The sequence below is a fragment of the Pimephales promelas genome, chromosome 12 (assembly GCF_988280905.1).
Source record: "Pimephales promelas chromosome 12, fPimPro1.hap1.1, whole genome shotgun sequence".
Lineage (NCBI taxonomy): Eukaryota > Metazoa > Chordata > Actinopteri > Cypriniformes > Leuciscidae > Pimephales > Pimephales promelas.
Genome location: NC_142780.1, coordinates 35,891,792 through 35,911,916, shown reverse-complemented (window position 1 = coordinate 35,911,916; position 20,125 = coordinate 35,891,792). Strand labels below are relative to the sequence as shown.

The 20,125-nt window shown below is 36.3% G+C and overlaps 1 long non-coding RNA gene across 1 annotated transcript in view; it reads right to left on the bottom strand.

Moving 5' to 3' along the window:
* Nucleotides 1-3,410: 3,410 nt before the first annotated feature.
* LOC148977080 (uncharacterized) overlaps nt 3,411-20,125 on the bottom strand; it is a 301,169-nt gene continuing 284,454 nt past the window's right edge. The window contains exon 7 of the long non-coding RNA XR_016145834.1: nt 3,411-3,945. This is a non-coding gene — a long non-coding RNA (uncharacterized LOC148977080). The remainder of the gene's footprint in view (nt 3,946-20,125) is intronic.

Below are 20,125 nucleotides of genomic sequence, written 5' to 3'. Positions count from 1 at the left end.
GGTCAGGCGCGCACTATTGGACATTTCAGCCTTTGATTTGGGCTTCATTAACACAGATTAAGAGAGAGAGAGAGAGAGAGGTTGGTAACAATGGGCTTCATCTGAAGGTTTGGTTAAAGATGAGGAACTCATTAGAGATGCACTTTGCGAGGTCTGGTTCTGCCGGACAATTTAATAACTCGCCTCTCTCCCCGTCTGATCCGCAACGCTCTCTGAATCCCTCTTACAGTCCTTCCAATTTATTCTGTTAACCGTCGAGGTGCGCCGTTCATTTCCACCACACTGATCTCGCCGCTCTTCAATTCAAGGTTACAATACAATACACTCCCCCAAAGGATTATTAGGGACACCTGTTCAATTATCTAATCAGCCAATCACATGGCAGTTTCTTCAATGCATTTAGGGGTGTGGTCCTGGTCGAGACAATCTCCTGAACTCCAAACTGAATGTCAGAATGGGAAAGAAATGGGATTTAAGCAATGGTTGTTGGTGTCTGAGTATTTCACAATCTGCTCGGTTACTGGGATTTTCACACACAACCATTTCTAGGGTTTACAAAGAATGGAGTGGAAAGGGAAAAACGTCCAGTATGACCCCACCGGGTACCACTCATCTCCACTACAAATAGGACAAAGAGGCGATGATTTGCAAGAGCTCACCAAAGTTGGACGGTTGAAGACTGTAAAAACGTCGCCTGGTCTGATGAGTCTGGATTTCTGATGAGATATTCAGATGGTAGAGGCAGAATTTGGCGTAAACAGAAACACATAACAGCATCATACATTTAATAAATAACACAATGTGTACGGAATACCTATTAATAATAATCTGCTGCAAGCGGATAACTAAAACAAGTCATGTATGAGAATGAATAAATCTACCAAAATCTACATTTTTTTTTTAATTTTACATTGTTTTTAGGGTTGTAAAATTGTTTAAAATACTTTGTTTTGTATTGTGTTTATCATGCCTTTTAATTTTCTTTTTAAATTCTATTTATGTAAAGTGCTCTGAGAATTGACTTTTAAAAGTGCTATACAAAATACTGTATATACAAAATAAATACAAATATATATTGTACATATATATATATATATATATATATATATATATATATATATATGTAATAAAAAGAGCCATACTTTAAAAAATACATAAAAGCCAAAGATATTTTTTAAATTTATTTATATAAATTTTAAATACCTTAAAACCCCCAAACACTGCACAAATGTACAGTAAATACATGAATAAAGTGAGTGATATTACATTTGTTTAAATGTTTTAAATTCACATTTTTTACATGTACTTAAAACGAATACCTTATTATAGGGGGGAAAAAACACTGATAAAATGTATGTAAGATATGTAGATGATTTTATTAAATTAAAAATTATTTTAATAGCCTATAATAATATATTATACGTAATTATGTTGCTTCGGGAAAAAAATATCAGAACACACTGCTAATTTTGAATAGTTGTCAATACAGATTATTTTTTTTTTTATTGGCACAGATGATTAGTTATGGCGACTGACCTTTGACCCCTCGGCATGACATGCCAGCTTCTGATCAGGGAAATGGTTTTTTTTTTTTTTTTTTTTTTTTTTTTGCAATTCCAATTAAAATTGCAAATCCAGTGTATAGAGTTTGGATGGCAGGATCTGCACAATATAATGGTCAGGTCTGCATGTCTGGTCACCTGGACTCAACAGAGGAATGAAGAGTGTGTTAATCCAGCAATACATCAGCGATCGCGCACCGGGGGACACACACTGATCCAACATTCATTGACCTCGCTGCACTTTCTCCATGAATATTTGACTGTTTCTGAGGAGAGTTTATGGTTTTACAAAACACTGGACTTCAGAGTTATGGTCAGCTGTATATGTGTGATGGGGAGCAGGCAGTTAACCAACACATTTCACGTTTTACTCGAGGCAAATGCTATTCTGAGAGACATAAAATCCAGACAAGAAGGAAAGACATTGTAAAAATATAAAAAACTGGAGGCAAAAAAACAGCTTTATGACGTTAGTGAGCGAGAGCTGCTATCAAGTGCACTTCTCATTCAAGGGTTCTTCATGAAAACACACTTTTACACTAGAAAAAAATAAGAAAAATATATTATATCATATTTATTCTTCAAATTATTATTTTTTTTATTTTTACAGTTATACTGTTTTATCAGTGCTTGTTGGCTCTCTATATTGTTCTCCCTTTCTATTCTATTCTGTTTTGTCTTATCTATTAATCGCGAGTAATTGTTTCTAACATAAAAGTCTTTATTTACATATGTGTATATATATATATATATACAGTATAACATATGTGTGTGCTTCTGCATGTGTGTGTGTACATGTCAGTGAATATATACATACACACACATATATATATAAATGTACAAATGTGTGTGTGTGTGTGTGTGTGTGTGTGTGTGTGTGTGTGTATACACTGTTTAGTACACACACACAGAGACATATAATATATATATATATAATAATAATATTTATACACACATATATTATGTAAACAAAGACTTGACAGCTCATTATATTATATAATTTGAATAGTAATATATTAATATAATACGTATATAAAAATTATATGTAATATAATTAATTTACTTTATATATACATATCATATAATTATATATATATAATTTTATATATAAAATTATAAAATTTTATATTATAAAATTTTATATATATATATATATATATATATATATATATATATATATATATACATTTTATATTGTATATTTTGTATTGTAATTCACCTGCTCAGGGACTGCAGATGGAAACTAGCTTAAGCTAAATCTGGTGCAAAGCATCTTTAATTAATGTTTTTTGCACATTGTCCCTGTTGAAATAAATAAATAAATGAAATTAAATATATATATATATATATATGTATAAAATATAAAATATACAAAAATATAAAATATAAATTAATTTGTAATAAATCTATAATAAAAAATTAACAATTCATAAAATAAAAAAAAGATAAGATAGATAATAAATACTGACATAATCAGAACAAAACACTGCATTAGAATATAGTTTTTATAGCATTACCACCACACTAACTCTAAACCACTGAAAGCAATTGTGAGACAAGTTTGCAGTGATAGCACTCCACGGCTCTGTCCCAAACAGCGAACTTCATGTGCCCTTACCGTCTAGTGGACCAACAACATGTCCGGTGAGCCCACAAGACTGTCACTAATGAGGGTTCATACACTCTAAAAAATGCTGGGTTGTTCTAACCCAATTTTGGGTCAAATATGGACAAACCCGAAATGTTGGGTTAAAAATGTAATGTAAAAATTTAACCCAACGACTGGGTTAGTCCATATTTGACCCAAAGTTGGGTTAAAACAACCCAGCATTTTTTAGAGTGTATCAGTTAGGGTGCCTATGTAGTGAGCAGACCGTAATTAAGCTCACTATGTTTTGAAACGGAGCCAAACGAGTCTCTTTATATGATTATTATCCACTAGTGTACTCTTAGTAGCGGCGTCCCGTTTTATAGTGATAATGTTTCAGAGACTCTTAGAAGAACAGACCGGCAGAAGAAACACGGGAACTCATCTTTGCTCCGCAGATCATTTTAATTTTGTGCCGGGGTATTACCTATTCTTTAGCGTGTGTATTCACGGAGCAGCCGCAGGTTAAGTGTTGTGCTCAAGGGCACGACAGCCGTATATAATCCCGACAATATTACTATCAAAGCCCTGAGCAGCTCCTCCTCTCACCAGGAGGCTCGACTCTCATGAATCTGATCGGCTCGTTTGGCCTGATCGCTCGCCTTTGCTTGACATTGCAGCAACGAGATCTGTCCATCTAATGAAGGAAAGCACAGCGCTGTGGGATCTGGACTCCACATCTCCTCTGGCCTGCTGGACCGGGTCAACACCGGCCTTTCTCTGGAGAGAACAAAACTATTCCGACTGATTAAATAAAAGCACAGATAATAATAGCAACAAAACTCCTCCATGAAAACTATCATTCATGTCACGCAGATGCTCAGAAAATTATTTTTATACCTTTATTATGTATTTTTACCTTTATTTTGCAAGGAAAAAAAAAATATATATATATATATATATATATATATATATATATATATATATACTGTATATATATATGTATGTGTGTGTGCGTGTATGTGGGTGTGTGTGTGTGTGTGTTTGTCTACAGTATATTCATGTGTGTGTACAGTATGGGTGTCTATATACAGCATGTGTGTGTCAGTATTTGTGTATGCGTGTGTGTCTATATACAGTATCTGTGTGAGTACACATATATATACATTAGGGCTGTGCAAAAATTAATTGCAATTAATCGCATCCAAAATAAAAGTCTGTGTTTACATAATATATTTGTGTGTGCTGTATATAATTATTTTGTATATATAAATACCCATGCATGCATGTATATATTTAAGAATTATTTGCGCTTAAATTCTGTGTATATACAGTATATATAAATAAAATATCTATATTATATAAATATAAATATTTTATATATGAATAACACATTTTCTTAAATATATGCATGCATGTGTGTGTATTTATATATACAAAATAATTATATACAGCACACACAAATATATTATGTAAACACAGACTTTTATTTTGGATGCGATTAATCGCAATTAATTTTTGCACAGCCCTAATATATATACATATCTATATATGTGTGTGTGTGTGTGTCTATACAGTATATGTGTGAGTATATATATATATATATATATATATATATATATACGTGTGTGTGTGTGTGTGTACTGTATATCCATGTGTGTGTGTTTGTTTGTATGCGTGTGTGTGTGTGTGTGTGTGTGTGTGTGTGTGTGTTTACATATAGAAGTGATAAAGAAGTCTCTTCTGCTCACTAAGGCTGCATTTACTTGATCCAAAATAAAAGCAGTAATATTGTGCAATATTATTTCAATATAAAATGTGAATATCTAGTGCAGTGTAATTTATTCCTGTGATTTTCAGCATCATTACTCCAGTCTTCAGTGTCACATGATCCTTCAGAAATCACTCTGATGATTTGATGATCAAGAAACATTATTATCAGTGTTGAAAAAAAGCTTTTGTAACATTACAAATGAATTTACTGTCACTTTTGATCAATTTAATGCATCCTTGCTGAGTAAAAGCATTAATTTCTTAAGTTTCTTTATTCGTAGTGACCACAAACTATTGAGCGCTAGTTAATAATGATACAAAAGCTTTCAGAGAAACAATGTTCATTTTGAAATTTTAACATTTTACTCAAACCCATAACGAAAACACACTAATTTGCCTCCAAAAAGTCAATATTGACTAAAATAAGCTGGACTGTACAATACAATACCCCGCGCCGCCGTTAATCATTCAGCCAGGACAGCTGTCTGGATTCGGGCTCTAATTAGCCACCTAAAACAAGAGTCTGATTAATATGCAGTCATTGTAAGTCTTGTTTAACAGGGAAAGACCAGTCTAGCTTGTTAAATTCAGGTTCAAGGGCTCACAAGGGCTGCTTTGTGTATGAACGAATGTGGATGCTCAAACATTGGATTGAACAATATAACAAAAATGGCGTTTGAACAATGAACGGGCAAATGATAAACACACCGTATTGGAGAAGAGCCGAAGTTTGCTGTATCATGCCTTTGTTCGAGAGATACACGACTTGACGGACTACAGTAATTAAGGAGGAAAAACTGGCACCAGAAACACATTTTAAGACCGGACTAATCCCTTAAGCCTTTCTCTGCCTTGTTACAGTTGATTTTAGACTCATTTATAATGATCTGTTCAAATCCATTTTTCCTTGTTAAAATCAAATGTTCTGGAGTCAAGTGTGCCGCGGCCTCGGGGCATTAAACGTCACACTGTAAATGTTATGGAAATTGAAAGGTCAAGGTTAGCATCTAATGAAAAGCATAGGTTTGGTTCAGAAGACTATCGGCTTTTTAATACATCAAAAGAGCAGACGTACTCGAGCGTGGAGACCGTATATAATAACTACAGACCTCAGGGCCTGCGAACGACAGAATAATATTTATTCAACTTTTACAGTGACTGTTGACTCTAGGGATGGTGATTTAGTTAGTGCCGGTGAATCATTCTTCCCTCTTTGTGTCGGTTATAAATAGAAAGTGGTTTGTTTGGCCATTCGACCTCCAAAGAACATTAACAACAAATCTGACCCTCATAAAAGCCAGCATTATAAAAGCAACATACTGTATGTATGAATAAACCACCTGTGACATTTGTACAGCCGAAGCCCATGTGACCCTGTTGAAGGCAGGTTGATGACTTCCATTGAGCTGTAATTGCCAAATAGTTGTTCGTTATTTAATTAGTGCTCATTAGTATGTTGGTAATTATGGCGACTCCGTGTTACTCGTCAGTTCTTAAAAAACTCATGCGCTCTAAATCGCACACCGAGAGCTGGACCATATCGCTATACTGGGATTGGATGGATGGACACATTAATTGGATGGATGGATGGATTGATGGACGGATTTATCCCTATGAATAGATGGATGGAAAAATGGATGGATGGATACATTAATCTGGATGGAAGGAGGGAAAGAAGGAAGGATGGATGGACACATTAATTAGATGGATGGAAAAATGGATGGATGGATACATTAATCCGGAAGTCCGGAAGGAAGGAAGGAAGGAAGGAAGAAAGGAAGGAAGAAAGGAAGGAAGGAAGAAAGGAAGGAAAGAAGGATGGATGGAAGGTTGGAAGGATTGATGGATGAATGGATGGATGGATGGATGGATTTATCCCTATGAATGGATGGATGGATGGAAAATGGATGGATGGATACATTAATCCGGATGGATGGAAGGAAGGAAGGAAGGAAGGATGGATGGATGGATGGATGGAAGGTTGGAAGGATGGATGGATGGATGGATGGATTTATCCCTATGAATGGATGGATGGATGGAAAATGGATGGATGGATACATTAATCCGGATGGATGGATGGATGGATGGATGGATGGATGGAAGGAAGGAAGGAAGGAAGGAAGGAAGGAAGGAAGGAAGGAAGGATGGATGGATGGAAGGTTGGAAGGTTGGAAGGATGGATTTATCCCTATGAATGGATGGATGGATGGAAAATGGATGGATGGATACATTAATCCGGATGGATGGAAGGAAGGAAGGATGGATGGATTCATCTCCTTATGAATGGATGGATGGATGGATGGAAAAATGGATGGATGATACATTAATCCGGATGGAAGGAAGGAAGGAAGGATGGATGGATGGACACATTAATTGGATGGATTGATGGATGGATGGATGGACGGATTTATCCCTATGAATGGATGGAAAAATGGATGGATGGAAGGAAGGAAGGATGGATGGATTTATCTCCCTATGAATGGATGGATGGATGGATGGAAAAATGGATGGATGATACATTAATCCGGATGGATGGAAGGAAGGAAGGATGGACACATTAGATGGATTGATGGATGGATGGATGGATATATTTATCCCTATGAATGGATGATGGATGGATGGAAAAATGGATGGATGGATACATTAATCTGGATGGAAGGAAGGAAGGAAGGAAGGATGGATGATGGATGGATGGAAGAACCCTGTTGAACGCAGGTTGATGACTTCCATTGAGCTGTAATTGCCAAATAGTTGTTGGTTATTTATTAGTAATTATGGCGACTCCGTGTTACTCGTCAGTTCTTATAGAAACTCATGCGCCCTAAATCGCACAATCATATCGCTATATTGACAAATCTTATTGCAGTCACAGTCATAACGCAGCACACAGTAAAGCCGAGGTTATAGCCTATCGCTCCACACACGATTCCCAGGAAATCCTGCAAAATGGAAGCTCCAAAAGCCAGGACACACGAGGATGATTCGGCATCGGCTCGACTCGTGATCGCAGGTTCCTGAGGACAAATCTCAATCTCTGAGTGAAGCGTTCTGACGTCTCGTTTGTCACCGCTCTGCTGTCACTCGTCTATTTCTGCTCAAGCCTCTCCGGATCTCTTGAAGAAGGCTAATTTTAAAGTTTCATTTGAAGTTTCCATTGTTCACAAACACGCAAAAGAGCGCAAGCCTCCTGCCAAAAAGTTTGGAGATGGACTTGAAATAACTCGACAAAGAGTCAGATTAAAGTCCCCAGCACTACTGTAGGTCTCTAAATGTATTTTTGTCGATAGCCCGTGACTTCACACAGAGAGATGGACGAGCTCGAACGCTCTCGTTATAAATAGTTCCCGTGTTTGAAGCGCCGCAGATGAAATGGCTCTTTGAGGCGAGCGGATGAATTGAACTCAAGAGAAGCTCAAAAATAGAAGGATCAGCGATGCTGTTAAAAGCACCATTGCACACAACCTTCTCGACGTCCATGACAGGTCACTTAACCTTTTATTAAGGATAATTATGACCCCAATTTCCCATACGGCACTACCGCATGTGATGAGTATCCATGAAGCTGCTAATAAGACTCTGGAGATAACGCTCAAATATTGTCTCTCGCTAGGGCACGAGATCAAGGTTATGCAATGCAACACTTTATTACAGTGTATCACACTTCAAGGTGAAGTGTTGCAGTTTTCTCAATCTTACAGATAAACCAATGGCAGGCGTTTGGGAAACCTGGAAAACTTCAAATCAATAGCAATTCTGCAATTCTGAGTCACAAAAATGACCTCAATGAACAGTAGAAACCATCAATCTTCAAAATAGAAACACAGAATTGGTCAAAAGTGCCACCATCATTTTACCCATCAGCCATTACACACCATCACAACATACTGTAATTTAAGCAAAGCACATCCGTTTACATATTAAATACAGCAGTTTACGCTTTACCAAAGAGGTTTCAAGTATGATGAACTACAAAATTAGAAAATTATAATGTTTTGCATTCAAATAATCCAATAAAACGTATTAATTGTCATTTATTTTTAAGGAGCTATAATAGTTAAATCAATAATAAACACAACAGTCAAGTATCACCATGTCAAGGGGTTGAAATTACATTACTTCTTTATGCATTTAAAGGGTAAATTATATTTTTTAATAACGTGCAAACAACCAATTACAGATGAAACAAGGAAAAGGCTACTATTAAATTGCATTTTAACTCTGGTTTCAATTATTTATGAAGAGATATTATTAGGGCTGTCAAACGATTAATTGTGATTAATCGCATCCAAAATAAAAGTTTTGTGTTTACATAATATATGTGGGTGCACTGTGTATAATTATTTTGTATGTATATATATATATATATATATATATATATATATATATATATATACACACATGTATGTATATTTAAGACAAAAATATTATTTATGTATAAAATATATATATTTATATATTATAAAAATATAAATTTAATTTATATTAATAAAAAAATTAAATTATTTAAAATTTAAAATGTATATTATAATTTAAAATTAAATTTATTATATATTATACCTGAAAATATTTCTTAAATACATACAAGCATGTGTGTGTATTTATACATATAAAATAATTATACACAGTGCACCCACATATATTACGTAAACACAAACTTTTATTTTGGATGCCTTTAATCGCGATTAATCGTTTGACAGCCCTAGATATAATGCATTTTACTTAAACTGTTACCTTAGAAATGACAATACTCACTGATATTATATTAACAATAAAAAGGAGTTAAATGAGCAATACCCAGTGTTTCCAGCTGATTGTTTGAGGACCCTTGAATATCTACACTATCCATAGGTCGGGTCTTCAGCAGAAGTCATCTAACTAACGCATCGTTTGATTGGCTCATCACCTGTTGAGTTTCTCCATGTTAACCTGTGCTAGCGGTCTCAATCACTCCAGCAGCAGCTCTCAGTTCTCATCAGCGGATCTCCAGACCTCTCACACACACACACACACACACACAACGGTCTATCGGTCCTGCAGTAATTACAGTCTGACCTGCCTGATTTCCTCCATATCAGTCCATATACAGATGCATCGACCACACAAATGCTTGCATTTTCCCCAAAGCATCCACACATATAGGAATGGCTTCTCATTCGAAACAGCAAACCCAACTTTCTACTCTTCCACACAATTAATGGTCCAATCAGTATATTTTTCCCATATTAAAAATGTTTAAGAATAGTCAAATTTTCTTAAAACTTATATTAACTGTTGTTCATCAAATTTGCCAGGAATTTATTAACCGGAATAAGCTAAAAGACTAGATCACTCAAATATGCTATTTCAAGTCATCTGAAGTTGATTTTAAATTCAAACATGACTGGAAGTGTCTGAGCGGGAGGTTTGTTTACATGTGCTGTAATTAGTCCATTTCCACAGATTTGAGCCGATCTGCAAACATTCATGAGCACAAGAGGCAGAAATTACTGCAATCGCAGTGTAATCAGCCAATCACATTGATGAGTCATATCAATGATCATGAGCCAATCACAGGGATGAATCATATCAATGGTCATGAGCCAATCACAGTGAGCCGAAGAGCAGCAATGAGCGCCAGAGAGACACTGGGTTCGTTAAAACACCATTAGCTACTTTTGATTTGCATGATATTTGATCTAATTTTGATTGCCAATTTTAACAAACATAAGATACAAAAAATGGACAAACTTTCAGACAATAAACAAGTTATAGTTCAAAAGTCAACCAAAAAAATAATATTAAGCTGCCTATAATTTACCTATTTGGAATTATTTGTCAAAGAAAAAAGAGAAAAACCAAAGTTGGCACAAAAAATTAATACAAGCATATTATGAAAGAATATTAAACATGACAAATTCTAGCTTTCTTCAGACATTGAAATTTAACTTAAAGGGATAGTTCACTTTGAAATTAATTTTTGGTATGTTTTATCTTACCTCAAGGGCATCCAAGATGTAGGTGTCTTTGTTTCCACAGTATTTTCAATTTTGATATTTTTAGGTCAAACCGTTCTTGTCTGTCAGTCATATAATGCAGGTCTATGGTCACCACCTCAAAGAGCATGCATAGAGAAGTCCAAATTAAACATGATTTAATGACTCGTAAAGTACACATTGACACGAAACAAGCGGTTTGTGTAAGAAAACGAACAGTATTTATATCGTTATTACCTCTTGTAACCACAAGTCTGCCACAGGTCTTGATCTCTTGCACGGTTGCGGAAAAAAAAATCAACGTCAGTTGATATATCGAAATCATCTCCCATTGTAATTTCCATATCTAAATATGTTTAGTGAACTGTTAACTATCCCTTTAAGTACAAATGAAATTCTTGTTTGAAGATGTCAAAGCAGGGTTTTGATATTTGATCTAATATTTCTTATTTTGTTTCTCTTATTTTCTTCAGACATTCTACAAACTATAAGTAATTTTCCAACTGGCTGTGGGTCAGAGCTCGGGTTAGTAGAAGTAGACATGTCGTACTTATAGTCTGTTGAATATCTGTTGAAGAGCGTCAAAATGAAGTGTTAGCAAATATTAAGTTGACTAATACTCCAGTGACTGAGTTGACATGAAGTTACTCATAGTTTGTAGAAAGTAAAGTAGCGTTTTCTCATCTGAACTCGTTCCCGGGTGAAAAGACAGCATCTTATATCTGTTATCAGTATATTAGGAGCGCCATTACTACGTTCAACACTGTTGTGTGTTTCCGCATGGCATGTGAAAATAACAGGTATAATCGAATGATCTATTCCGTGGCATAAAGTAAATCAGTGGGCTAATAATTTTACTAAAGGAGCTTCAAGATAAATAACAACATCAGATTAAAGCCCGCGCTGCATATTAATTATGTAAACAAGGGAGCCAGCCGGTAGCCTAATTTAGGTGGGCGAAATGAATCACGACGTAGTTCAATCAATTTTCCGCAGAAGCTCCAGGATTCCTCTCGGATCTTCCCAGGTGGCGATGGAGGCGAGTGGCAGAAAGCCAATTCAATCCCTCGATAGTGGACAGGCTTTTGTACCCTTGGGCAGGGCATTCAGAACGACAGTGCCAAGAGGTGCTAAAGCACAAAGAAGAACACAATAACCCGCCGTTTCTTACTTCTGTACACTGGGAAAAACAGACAGCAGGAATCCGTCTGGACCCGATGTGTTAATACTGTACACTCCATAGGAATATAAATGCCTTAGCAAATAAACATGGTACAATTAACACGGATATCAGATACGTTTATTTGGTAACACTTTATTTTAGTGTCCTTGTTACATATGCTACATGTACTTACCAAAGTAATAATAACAGTAAATTATGCATAATTACATGCAATTAACCGTCATAGTAAGTGCTTAATGTTAGTAGGTTAAATATAGCCTATCACACTGTAACAATGACACCTTAAAATAAAGTGTAACCAACAACTGTACCATATCACTGTATATTTTTGTGTACTTCCCATGGTGCTCCAATCATGTCCCACTGTGGTGTTTAATTGCACTGATGAGTACTAATAATTTTCCGTTTGAAAACGTATCTTTTTAGTTTTGTCTTCCGTCCACACAGTCAAGTATTGTCACGTGATACATATTGAACCAGTTCGGCAGAGTTTCCCTGTTAACATATATCGCGCCGGATGCGATAATGGAAGCGACGCGGTCGCGGTGCGACGCGCTCGTTTTTTCCAAGCGCGTCCCCGCCGCATCGAGATAAAAACATCTAAACTCTTCAGAATGCCGCAAGCGCGCCATAAGCGCAGAGTAGGTCACGTGACAAGAACCAACCGTGGCGCAACCGCCCTAGCGCTTTGGGAAAAGGAGAATGCGGCGCGCCCAGCGTTTTCTACGCGTTTTTAGACGCTATAGACCTTAGGTAGCCCCGCCCCTTTTCAGCGTTGCGCTCGTTCCGGTCTGTATTTCCACAGCGATCTTGCATAGGTATGAATGAACTGCTCGTAAAAAAATTCCCGTTCGACATTTGTTAAGACATCTGCTTTAGAATGCTTATGATAAACATTACAATGCTCATGATAACTTTTGTTGACTCTACAATTAGTAAATCCACTTCACCGGCTAATTAGGCTACTCCTCGACAGCGATGCCAATGAAATATACAGAACCGGAAGTTCAAAGACAATATTCTAAAGATGACGGCGCCCACGTTTCTCTGGTGCATAAGGTCTATATTTGAATCCGGCCTTAAGATGGCGCTCGACGGCGGATTTATCCAAGAGGGTAATATATCCCGCCATTGTAGCAGAACTTCACCTGCTGTTAGCACGCTATTGACTCCCATTCATTTTGGCGTCACTTTGACAGCGAATAACTTTACATCTGAGGCGTCCAAAGACTCCATTTGTCCATTATTTATTTCTAAAGAAACATGATAATGTATAAAAGGCTCCATTACTTTGTATCTTACGTTATGGGCCCGTATAAGCAGTGTTTTGTAAAAATGGGCTAAGGATTGCGATTAGAGAAATTACCGTATAAACTGGAGGTGAAGCTCGCGTGCAATCGGGGGACGTGGAGGCATAAAGTTCGAGGGAGAAGCCCATAGGGAGTCATAAAGTTGATCCTGCTGCTCATGGACATGCTAATACTCACTCTCTCCGTCTCTGTGAGATTACGAAGGGAATTATTCAGATTTCACTCGGCACAGCTACTAAAAGACATACGGGTTGCTCATGTGACAGGCTGGAGTACGCCTGGCGATCAAATGGCCTTCAGTTTTCTCTGTTGAAATCAATGGGGTCGCTGTGTCCATTTATTTTACTGTTTATGGATTTATCTATTAGTTTCTCTGTGTAATCCATGTGTAATGTGTCATATATGTGTAAATGTGGCCAAATTGAAAGCCAAAACGGAGAGAAAAAGATGTTTCGAAATGAAAATGTGGCTGTTTACACGACATCGTTTTTAACTAAAAAGTAAAAACTTGTATGCGTTTGGCCGTTGGTTTAGGCTAGGCTACATGACAGCGGCAATTTGAGTGCCTGAAAATGCAAACGGAGTTTCAGAATGCAAGTTTATGAAAACGGTCCCTGTGTAAACAACTATTTTTTCTCTTTTCAAATGTATCCGGATGAATGTAGACGTGGCCTCTGGCGCAGCTCAAATCTAACAGAATAACAGCAGGCCTGTCCTCCACTGAGGTGTGATGGAGCACACACACACACACACACACACACTCTGTGATGGAGCAGAGACCGTGACCACCGGCTCTTCTCAAATATGTGGCGGCACAATCGCATTACTCCTCATGGAGACCCTCGCTGGTCCCTTTAACACACGGGACCGGGGCGAGCGGGAACTCGGAGAACGATGAGATTTTCAGCCTCTCAATTCAATTCGAAATGTGCTTTATTGGCATGACAATTGTTTCAATGTATTGCATTTCCAATCATCATACATGTACACATTCATGCATGAAAAATAATTAAAAAAAAGATAAGTAGAACAATTAATCAACTCGTGATTTTAACAGTAAAAGACTGTAAAAATGCTACAGTGAAAAACTGTTAATTGGTTAACAGAAAGTTTCCGGTAAATAACTGTGATATATATAATGGTACATTTAATGTAGTTTTACTGTAAAATAATGTTAAATTTACAGCTTTTGGAAGTGAAAAAGAAGAAGTCATTGTATAATTTACAGTGAAAAAATGTAAACTGACTTTCCCGCAATTCCCTGCGTGACACTTCACATTTAATGTATTTTAACTGTTTATTCATAATTTTCTTAGTTTTTTTTTTCCTATCAGTTATGTGCACTATAGGGGTTTTATGTTACATTTAACGTTGTTAAATTAATTCTTTTTTCATTTTTAAAATTTCAATATGTTACCATGTTTAATGTTTGTGTGAATGACACTGTGCAGCTTATATAGTAGTATGAACTCTTTTGTGGAAGAGCTGATAATGATGAGCTTAATTGATCATTTGACTCTCATTATTGCTGTGATTGACGGCTGTCGGTGTATTGCAATTGAATAAAACAGATATTAATACTTCAAAATGTCAGTAAATTAACATTATATCAAATAATGAAATACGGTTTATTGCTGTAAAATTAAAAACGGTCAAAGTCTGTAAAACCTAAAATGTTGCTACCGTACTTTTAACAGGAAAACTCTGGTAACCACAGCTGCCGGAGTTTTCCCGTAAATTTAATGGATTTTTTTTTTTACAGTGAACATTTCAGAATTCTATGAACAATTTAGAATTCAGTGTGTGTGTGTGTGTGTGTGTGTGTGTGTGTTTGTGTGAGCTCATCACTGATTAGTCGACTCCCTCTTTTTGTGACAGGCATCAATATATCTTGTTGTTTGTAGGATAGGCTTATAGATTTTTTTTTCGCCTAATTTTTAATTTGTGTTTTATTGTTGCATTTGATGAAGTTAGTACAAATTTTGAACAAAATGTCTCTAGTCTCTCTCTCACCGAGTGAATCTCGCACGACCACCGGCGTCAGACATGCATTCATCAGCAGCTCAACGGCAGCCATAGCAACAGTGTCAGTTCCCTCACACACACTCACACACACAGTTGACCGGCCTTCAACTCTACAATTACAGCTGCTGCACGAGAAGATGCTCATGCTGAGATTGAACACAGTTTGAGTGACAAAATGCAGGTCTCTGGCGTCAGGGTGTGTGTTGGAGCAAATCCCGCACTTAAACTGCCTCTTTACGCCACTTACTCAAGACCAAAGCCAGGGATTGACAGCTGGATACAGAATTTATTTTATTTTTTTGCTAACAGTTTGTTTAAAGGTAATTTAAACACTGTAAAAAAAGATTTAAGTAAGACAAGGATGCATTAAATTGTAAAGTAAAGACATAGTTGGCTAATGAAATCATCAAATTAGAAGGATCATGTGACACTGAAGACTGGAGTAATGATGCTGAAAATTCAGCTTTGATCACAGGAATAAATTACACTTTACTGTATATTCACATAGAAATCTAGCAATTTTACATTGTAATAATATTTCACAATTTTTACTGTATTTTTAAACACAAATGCAGCCTTGGCAAACAGAAGAGACTTTCAAAAACACAAGCGTACTGTTTACAATTGCCTTAGAAATACAAACACACACACAGCTTGTATTAGGCTACAGATTACAAATCAATAGCAAATAGGCCTACTTGCAAGGATTCACTTACAAGATTACAACGAGGCAAGGTGGTGACGAGCACATAGGCAAATCTAAACTAAATAAATCAGTGTTTATTTCAAATGATTTATTGCTGCACATCATTATAATAGATTCCTGGTAATCCTGAATCATAATAACTTCAGCGACATCTCTTCTCTGATGACGAGGGCGGAGCTACAACCTGTCACTCACATGAGATCCACCAATAGCAAACCACAGCCATCCAATCAATTCTCCACAGACAAAATCAAGCTCCGCCCTTCACTTCTAGACTATTGTTTCATCCCGACTTTAAAGGCCTCCTGAAATCAAATTTAAGTTTATTAAAAATGTACTATGGATATGTTAGCCTTGGTCAGAGCCTGACTCCACCCACTGGCAATATTTGAAAAATGCTGTAAAAGTGGGCGGGGACCAGTGAAGAGGGCGTGTCTCTCTGTGCGGAAGGGCGTGCTTAAATCACAGGGCACCACAACTTCCAATAGGAAAATTCAACTGCAGTAGCCACCGTTCAACCTGAAGAGGGCACCACTCAGACGTTTTTACACCATATTGTAGAATTAAAGAGCTCCTATCATAGCATTTGAAATGTTCCTATTTTTGTTTTAGGAGTTCCCAAAAACAGTTTAACATGCATGCAAGGATATAAAACACTTTATTTGTCTTATAATACGCATTTATTTTTAACTGATTCGCTCACCGACTCCCAAATGATTCGTACAACGACTCATTTTTCCAAACCACTCCCTTTGCGTGACGCTAATCGGCGGTGATTGGTCAGATGACAGACCCAGTCAGTTATTGTTTGTTAGCATAACGCATAAACATATTGATAAAGCGCTGCAGTACTACAAGTCGCTCTATTCTTTATTACAACTCCAATAACAGCGACAAACATTTCACATATTTAAAAAAAATTGACATTGGAGACCTAGAAGCTGCGCTGAGCGTAACTTACACACACACACACATACTGCCTCGCGCCCCGACGCAACAAAACCATTCAAAACCCATAAAAGCAACAATTATTAATAATACTCACAGGTTGTGATTCGAAGGAGGAAGCTGATCCATATACACTGAGCCCTCCTTCAGGAACAACCGCTTGCGAATCCACATTTAAATTCATTTATGTTTTTGAACGATTAATTAAAATGATGAGAACAAAATCGGGCTATACTGTTGTGCTATCGATGCAAATATGACCTCTAACCACCGATTCTTCACATGCTCGTCCCTGGACAATGAAAACAAAGTGGCTGAACTATCTTTGCATTGTCGAACACAGCATCTTCTCGACATGATGCTATGATGAAGTATTTGAATGTGTAGACTTGAAGTTTACACTTCCGTCTGCTGGGCGCGGCCAATATGTCTCTACGTCACGATGTAACAGCTAATGACTCGTTTCAAAAACAATTAATTTCATAGACTCAGAGTCGACTCTCACTTTTGAAAGACAATAACTTTATATACGGTGCACTTTCAGATATAAATCTTTGCAGGATGTTTTCATTCCCTTAGAGCTATAGTCCACACCATATGAACAGTCATTTTCAAAAGTCCATGATAGGGGCTCTACTTAACTGTCACCGTCCCACAGGTGGGACGTTTGCCACTATATTTTTAAAACAATAATATCTTAGTAAATACCTTAAATAATATTGACAAACTATATATCATTTGAAAGCTTACAATCTCTAGTTTCCATATTTGGTGACTGATTTTCAAAATATATTACAGAGGAGCCATAATTTATCAATATAAAACAAGAATATTTTCATACTCATAAGGCGTGTTCAGACCTTTATTTTAAAATAGCAGTAAACATGAAAAATCATGAAAAAATGGTAGATACCTCAGTTTGTTTTCATGCCAAAAGTTCAAAAGATAGAATCCATTCAATTATTTTGGAAAAAAAAAGGTCTGAAAAGTTTGAAATATCAAGAAAAACATAATAAATTCACCATGTGTGACGTGGCAGCTAGCTATGACTTACATGCGTGTTCTTTGTATGTGTTTCTTAGAGGTTGAATTCATATCAAAATCTGCCAAACTTCCCATGCTACTTCTGAATAGGATCTCTACTTCAGAAATTGTATGAAAATTGTGAAAATAATGGTTCATATCACTCAAAACACGAATGGAAATGCAGGCGCCCTTATATGGGCAGTAATGGAGTCTGATTGTGCCCTAGTGAAAAAGTTTGGTACTGCGCCCAAACAAAATCTTACTGAAAGCTCATTTTTTTAGATATCAACCTAAAATTTGAAACACAACTTGTTCAGATTTTTGGCTTTGATCTTTCTGCCATTTTAGAGTAGCCCAGGTTTTGAAAATATATATTTTATGTAAAATATGAATAATTAATATTTTTACATTGTACATTTCCACAAACTCAAACTTCTATAACTTTTTTCTGTTTCACTTTCTTAATTTATTTCACTTCTACAAAAATCTGCCAAATGTCTTCTTTAAAACAAGACCAATCATATGTCTATATTCCAAAGCATTCTTGAATTACAACCATTTAAGTTCGAAATGTGCATTTTCATGTCTATTCAAAAAAAGGGGGGGTGACAGTTAACAGGTTAAAGTGTTATTCCCTTATTCCTTAAGTAACTTTATACAACATGTCAACTTATTCTACTAACACTCTAATGAGAGTTAGTTGACATGTCTAAAGTAGACTATCAAGATAAAGTAGACTAGACTATAGCTGAGGTGTTTGTAAAGGTTGGCCGAATAAGAATCAGCAGTGTTTGTCAGACGCCTGGTTAAGCGGGACTAAGAGGACTCTGTAGAGCACCGCGGGCCCTCGGCACGGCTAGCAAAATATCAGACTAAAAAACACTCAATAACATTTAGATTTTTTCAAATCAAGGGAGGGGAATAATCCCACAATCCCCGTGCAATCAGCACTAACAACTATAGACAGGCGCACAGCGAGCGCAACCTGCAAACAAGAGCTCGCTTTACGTGCCATCATGCCGGCGGGACTAAACGCACCATTTGTTTGGTAGAAAAGACTTTCAGTGTGTGTGTGTGTGTGTGTGTGTGCGTTTACAGATTCAGTCTTGACAGGTGAAGACGCCATTATCTGTACGAACACAATGACAGTCTGAGGACACATGCAGCAAAGCTTTGCTTTTATACGGTTTACAAGTTAATGAATTCATGTGCAGAAACACTCATTAATGCTGCATGTGTAGTTCCACCGCGCTGCACTTCTCCTGTAATTAAATGTCCCTTCGTTTAGATTTGGCATATATAATTGTGTAGATATCAGTGGAAAGGCCTGCTTTATTTGCTTTGCATGGGAAAATGAGAGTATGTGCCAAAGGAAGAATTTGTGTGGATCCATATTAGAGAAATTAACATTTTTACAAGTTTTACAATCATGTTCATGTAATATGAGGATCATACAATCACAGAATTCACCATTTTTGGTGACGCTTTACTTCAAGCCTTTATGCATTATAAAAGTATTCATTTTTTATATCTCTTTATTTATAACTGTAACTGAAGTTAAAATGCATTATTTGCGGAACCAGTTGCATCTGCAACTGGTTGTTTGTCGTGTGTTTTGATACATTATACTTTCTAAAGGTGTGTTCAATTATTATAATGTTCATATAACTGTGGTTACTATTAATTATGTTAAGGTGCATAACAAGGTATAATGCATTAAATACTTTAGGCTTTAAGGGCAAACTTACTCAGTCTCTTGTTTTGAAGCATTTGGAGCTCTATCTGACATTTCATTGGTCAAATATTTAATTCACTGGATTATTCCAAAATATGCATGATGGTTAATAAGTAATATATATATATATATATATATATATAAGGGGGTGTCAGTAAGATATTTTTTGAAAGAAATTAAAAATTGTATGCATTAATTTGTTTAAAAGTGACAGTAAAGACATTTATGCTGTTACAAAAGATTATAATACAAATAAATGCAGTTCTTTTCAATTTTATATTCATCAAAGAATCCTGA